The 6,146-nt window shown below is 32.9% G+C and overlaps 1 pseudogene; it reads left to right on the top strand.

The window, feature by feature from the left end:
• The first annotated feature begins 3,307 nt into the window (after window positions 1-3,307).
• LOC122098988 lies at window positions 3,308-3,407 on the top strand (annotated as a pseudogene).
• Window positions 3,408-6,146: the final 2,739 nt, after the last annotated feature.

Raw genomic sequence — 6,146 nt, forward strand, 5'->3', positions numbered from 1 at the left:
ACAGCATAATAGAAAAAATGGCAAATAATCTTTAGTTACTTACCTTGACCGATTACTTTGCCAGAACAAAGAAGGAAAGACATAATTCAAAATCACTTGACTGAAAAGTATGAAAAAGAGTAGTAAAGAGAGATGAGAGAAAACATAGAGGACTGTTTTCTCTCCAATGGAGTAATGAGTTTTGATATTGTTTCTTCCATTCTATATTCACCAGCTATCAAGTGTATCTCAGGACTGGAATATCCAGTTCAGACAAACAGATCTCCCATTAGAAAATATTTGCTGCAGATGTAGGTGATTTATAACCTTAGACAATCTATTTAAATCTGTTCAAAATTCTCCCCTACCCCAAACTGCCCTCTTTGAACAGTTGGTTTGCTTTTCCCATACTGCCTTTGATTAACTATTTAAAATTTTGAGAGGTCATATTCATACTCTCTAGAGATTGCTGTTTGGTTGTGACATTTGTGTGTTTGGTTTTTGTTGTGTTTTTAACTGAATTTCAAAAGGTTGTGGTAGTGTGTTACAATTAAATATGTCCATGTAATTGTCCAGTGCTCCTGGATCAGAGTCACTCCTTCTATCATTCTCAACCAACCCCTTCTCCAAGATTTATTTCAGATTTACCACTTCCTTTATCACATATGTACATTGAGTGTTCTAGTTGTACTTGCCACTTTTTAATTTTTCATTCATTCTATGTTTTTACTAATATTCTTCTCTGGTTTCAACTTCTTGATAGTCATTCTGTTAAACTGTCTGTTCATACTTTGACAGGTTTATATACATTCCATGGCATTTCAAACCTGCATATACTTGAACTGATATCAGCTTATATTTCCATAATCAATTCATCTGCAATAACAATTTGAAAGACTGGAGATGTGAAGGACCTAGACCTGATTTTATTCTTATCCATTTGGAAGATTAATCTTTAGTCAACAAGAAAGTTTAAAAATGGCTTAGAATGTTTGGCTAACTAGCAGTTTTTATAAATGGCTTTGTACAATGGTTTGTGATTATTTTATTTTACATGGGATAATATTTTCTACTACCTATAACTTTTGGGAAAAGAAGAAAACTAAAATTTATTACTGTGGAGGAATATGATAGAAATAGAAGACAGATTTTATGTTTGTCACATCTCTGATGAGTACCCATATTCAAGACTTGAAGTCATATTTCTTAAGGAAAATATCAAACAACATGATAAGGCAAATATTTGTGATCTTTTAAAATCAAAAAGAAAAAAACAAAAAGAAAAAAAAACAAAAAGAAAAAAACATCTGGAAGTTGTGCTGTGGCTCAAGTGGTAGAGTGCTAGCCTTAAGCTGAAGAGCTGAGGGACAGCGCCTAGGCCACGAGATCAGGCCCCACGCCTGGACCCCCTAAAAAAATTATTTTAAAAGGAATATATTTTCAGGAGATTAAATATAGGTTACCATTGATTTGAGAATGACAACCTTTTTATACTACATAACCAAGTTTTACTGAAGTACCAGTGTTTTGAAGCACTAAGGATCTTCTCAATTAATGTTTTTCTGAATTCTATTTGACTTCTAATTCAAGTTTTCCGAGCCTTGGTAGACAAATTATGGATTTTATCCTTCCAGGAACTATTTTTTGTCCTACTTATACTGGACTGAAATCTTTCATTAATCATTAGGAGAGGGGTATTAAAGATATTCTTGTGACATTTGTGATCTTGTTCACTCATATGGGCTGGTCATCTGTAAATTGAAAGTGTGAATTACAGTAGTTTCTCTCAGATTTTGTGATCTCATCTTTCATTTTAAGTTGCCTTGCATTTCACAATTGCTTACTGCTAAACCCTGTGTAATTGGGGCCCTAAATTATTATAGGAAATGAGAAGTTAAGATGAGTCTTCAATTACTTTCTGTTGGCATGTTGCATGGCCCTAGGTGAGAAGACTTGCCCTTGTTATCTGATGATGCAGATAACTGGAACCTGGGATCCTAGGACGCGTGGGTCCTGTAGAATAATAATACCCTTTGGACATCATATCAGCAAAATTTGGGTATGATCAGAAATATGGAGAAAACCATTCTTGGTCCAGCGAGTTAAAACAATATACAGAGCAGCAGAGTAAAATCCCTTGCAGATTAGAGGAAAACAACATTTTTTTTTACCATGTGAATTCAGTAGACTAAGAACACTTAGAAGGTATCACAAGTTTATACCGAAGACATTGCACTGATACTTCTTATATTCTAATACATATTCTAAACCTAATTATTTATATTCCAATCTATTTATTATAATAAATATCAATTTATTTGTCAAATTATCGATTAATTCTAGTAAGTTTCATTGTGTGAAACATAAAATTAGCACATATAAATACAAAATATATAACTATATGTAATATAAGGAAATGTTTTTCATTGTTCTGTTGTGGTTAAGGTATCAAAGGCAACTCTGTTTTACAGTATTATTCCATTATCTCTACCTCAGAGTTTGGTAGAGTTAGACCTAAAGCTTTACCATTTGTAGATTTACAGCCTAGAGGCAAGAGGAAACACTGTGTCTAAAACATTACCAATGTAAGGCCTAATATCAAGGAGAAATATATGGACTTCTCCTGGATCTATGGAAATATTTGGTGATAGAAATTCAGTAGTGTATGTTCCTATCTGGTTGGATGGTAGACAGGTCAGGACAATAATGCATAAGAACATTTTTTTCACCTTCTTGGCTTTAGCTATTTTTGAAATGGTAGGTATAATAAACAACTACATTTTGATAAAATACTTTCTAGTCAGAACTGTTTATTTCTCTATGGTCCCTTGTAACTAAGATTAGTTTTCTTCCAGTAAGATAATCTTTGCTGTCAGGGTAAGATATTCTGTTTGGTCTGTTACTACATGGAAGAAGGGTAAAGGGTCAGTAGACATTTGTGCCAGTAAGACCTCATTTGGGAAATTTTAAGCTGCAAAAGTTTAGAAGTAGCTCTTCAGCAAGGCTTACTTTGAATCCATTAGCTCCACAAAGCTAACTCAGTTGATAAATAAGTACTTGAAAAGCCATCTCTTTGAACCTAGCTATAAAGGCTTCAAAGTATGATCAAATTTAAAATGAAAAAGACTTAAATAGTCATTGGCAAAAAAATGCAAGTGTGAGCTATCTACCGAACAATATGTTTTTTCCACTATACACAGAATTTCAGAGAAATAAGATCAATAACATTGTTAGTAACAATAAGGTTTCCTTGTTACAAATAGACAACCAAGGATATATGCCTGTATAGAGACTGCATCATTAACTACTTAAATTTACAGGATACTACATGTTTCGGCAGCACATATACATAAATTACAACAATATAGAGATTAACATGCCACTTGGACAAGGATGATATGAAAATATGCGAATTATTCCATATTTTTCATTCTTCAGTTGGTAGAAATGACAAACAGTTATTAAAAAGTTGATTACAAAAATACAAGTTTAACAACATATGTGATTCATATAATTAAAAGTTAGTTTGATATCAGTGTATTAAATCTTCACCTTAGAAAGGTCTTTACATAGCATACCCTTTACAAAATTTTTGAAATTAGATAACATTTTAATTTTATCCCAAAGAAATAAAATACTATAAGGAGCTAGGAGAAAAAAGAATCTTAAACTGTTTTTATATGGAATGCAATCTGTAAGGACACATTTATTTATGAATTTATATAATATATAACAATGTAGTATTCAAAGTATTATATCTAGGAGAGAATGAAATAGATTTGGACATTTTACAAACAGAATACAGAATATGTTAAAATATACTTTCTTCAGACAAGCACCAGAAATATCTTCAGGTTCTGTACTACTCATTTCAACAGACATGGTAAAATTATTTCTGATTTAAAAAATCACAAGCTCTACAGAAATCATTATAGATGTATACAAACAACTCTTGAATATATTTTGACATCAAAGTCAGGCAATTCATTTGGAAGAATACCATGGAATCCATGAATTTTTAAAGTAAGATATTGCTGTTGCTTTGTATTGTGAAAATATTTTGTACAGAGACAAAGGATGGACTGGCATTTTTTAAATTTAAGTAACTTAACCAAATCATTAAGACATAGGAGAACAATTTGTACAGCCTTTCATAACTTCAAAGAGGGAGTCATACATACTTATCTTTTGGCAGTATCAAATGCAGTTTCTTCCAAGTTGTTCTTCAGACCTGGTTTAAAATAATGGTTCAAAAGAAGGAGATCAAACGTATCTTTGCTGTTTCTATTCCAAGCAGCAAGATGCAAGGAGGTCAAGAGGCCTTTCGTTTAGACATTGTTATCTGCATCATGATGAAGTAAGAAAGAAGCCACACTGGTATTATTCCACGTATAAGCACTGTGCAGGTGTGTCCAGCCATTCACAGTTATTGCATGAATATCTGCCTCGAGCCACCAACTCATGGACAATGTCTCAGTGTCAACTGTAGGTTTCCTGGTGAAGAGCAGTATACTCATCGTCATCCCTAGTATTCACACGAGTGGCCTTTTTGGAAAGTTTTCGCCACACTGTAGAAAGCCGATTAATTTCAGCAGCCCAAAGAAGAAATTTGCTTGGATCCTTCTGCATTTTTTTCTTACAAATGATACCATTCCTCACTTTTTCATCTTCTTCCTTGTCTTCATCAGAATTGCCTAACCAGAGACTTTGAGTACCAGTCGGAATGAGATGTCCATGTATTTCCCCAGTAGTTGACGTTGGTTTAATAATTAAACTTCAGTAGAGAAGCAAAAAGTTTAAAAACTGTTACAAAGTAAAGTAATTAATCAGAATATGTTACTATTCATAATAATCATAAGCTGAATTTATAGTGATATTCAAATATGTAAGAAATGAGACAATTTGCCATACATTTGCACTTAATAAGTGAGAAAGAATTTTCTAGGTCTTTTAAAATATATCTTAAGTTTAATAAAGAACCTATTCTGTCACATCATATGATAATCAGATAAAGCTGATATTAGAGCAAAGAACAGATTCTACTAAGTTTTTGTATGTTAATGTATATACTTATTTTGGTTGTGGGAAACTGTGGGGATTTCGACTTGAGTTATTGCTCTTGCTAGGCAGGCGTCATATCAGTGGTTAATTTTAGGATAGGGGTTCCCTTTCCACAAGAACATCCACCTGATCTGTCCTTTTAGCCTTCCCATCATCAATGGCATCAGAGTTGCAGACCAACTTGTCTAACTTCCTACCTTGGCTGGCCTGGATTCCGCAGTCCTTCCAATCTTAGCCTGTAGATAGTGCAGTGTGGTAGAAATGATCCAATGCACCCAGCTATAGATTGAGAAGGAGGTCCACTAAACTTTCGGCCTGGTTCTATTCTTAAGCCTCCTCAGTAGTTACGAGTAGAGGTGGGAGCCCCTGGTGCCAAGCAGTAAGAGCATTTTTTAAAGTAACTAGACATATATATGACTTGTGATTACCTCAGGAAAAAAATTCAAAAAAAACGTTTAAATATTCACATTATAAATATTTTAAAAACAAAATATATGTGTCTGAATAATTTACATGTGTAAAAATCATGCAAAATTATATTAACTAGTCCTACAACTCTGAAAAAAGAATTACCCTAAAGAAACAGAAGAAAATATTTAAGTTCAAAATTTGAAATTTAGAAAATTAAATGAAGTGTACTCTTTAGATGACTTAAGTAACTGTAAACCCTCTGCATATAAATTTTCTTATAAAAATGCATGAACAAAGAAAGCAAAAGTACCCATTGATCAATAGCAACAGCAAAAGCATCAGTAGTTATTTTTTTGAGCATACAAAAAAAATCGATGGAAGAGATAACAATGTTCCTTCCATAAGAAATCTACTTATTTATGTAACTGTAACCCCTCTGTACATTATCTTTACAATAAAATTAAATTGAAATTAAAAATAAACCAAACAAGGGATCTTCAATCATATTATGACAAATTTCTAATCAGACACTAGATTAAATATTAGACAGCAAGGGCAACACATTTAAGGTGTTAAAAGGACATATCTAATACCAACCTTTCTAACAAACATATATACTTCCCCCAAGTGTGAGAGATGAGCTAAGTACCTAACGATGGGTCAGGCATATAATCTTAACTACTCAGGAAGGTGAA

Source organism: Dipodomys spectabilis, unplaced genomic scaffold (genome assembly GCF_019054845.1).
Source record: "Dipodomys spectabilis isolate Male_0828 unplaced genomic scaffold, ASM1905484v1 ptg000498l, whole genome shotgun sequence".
NCBI lineage: Eukaryota > Metazoa > Chordata > Mammalia > Rodentia > Heteromyidae > Dipodomys > Dipodomys spectabilis.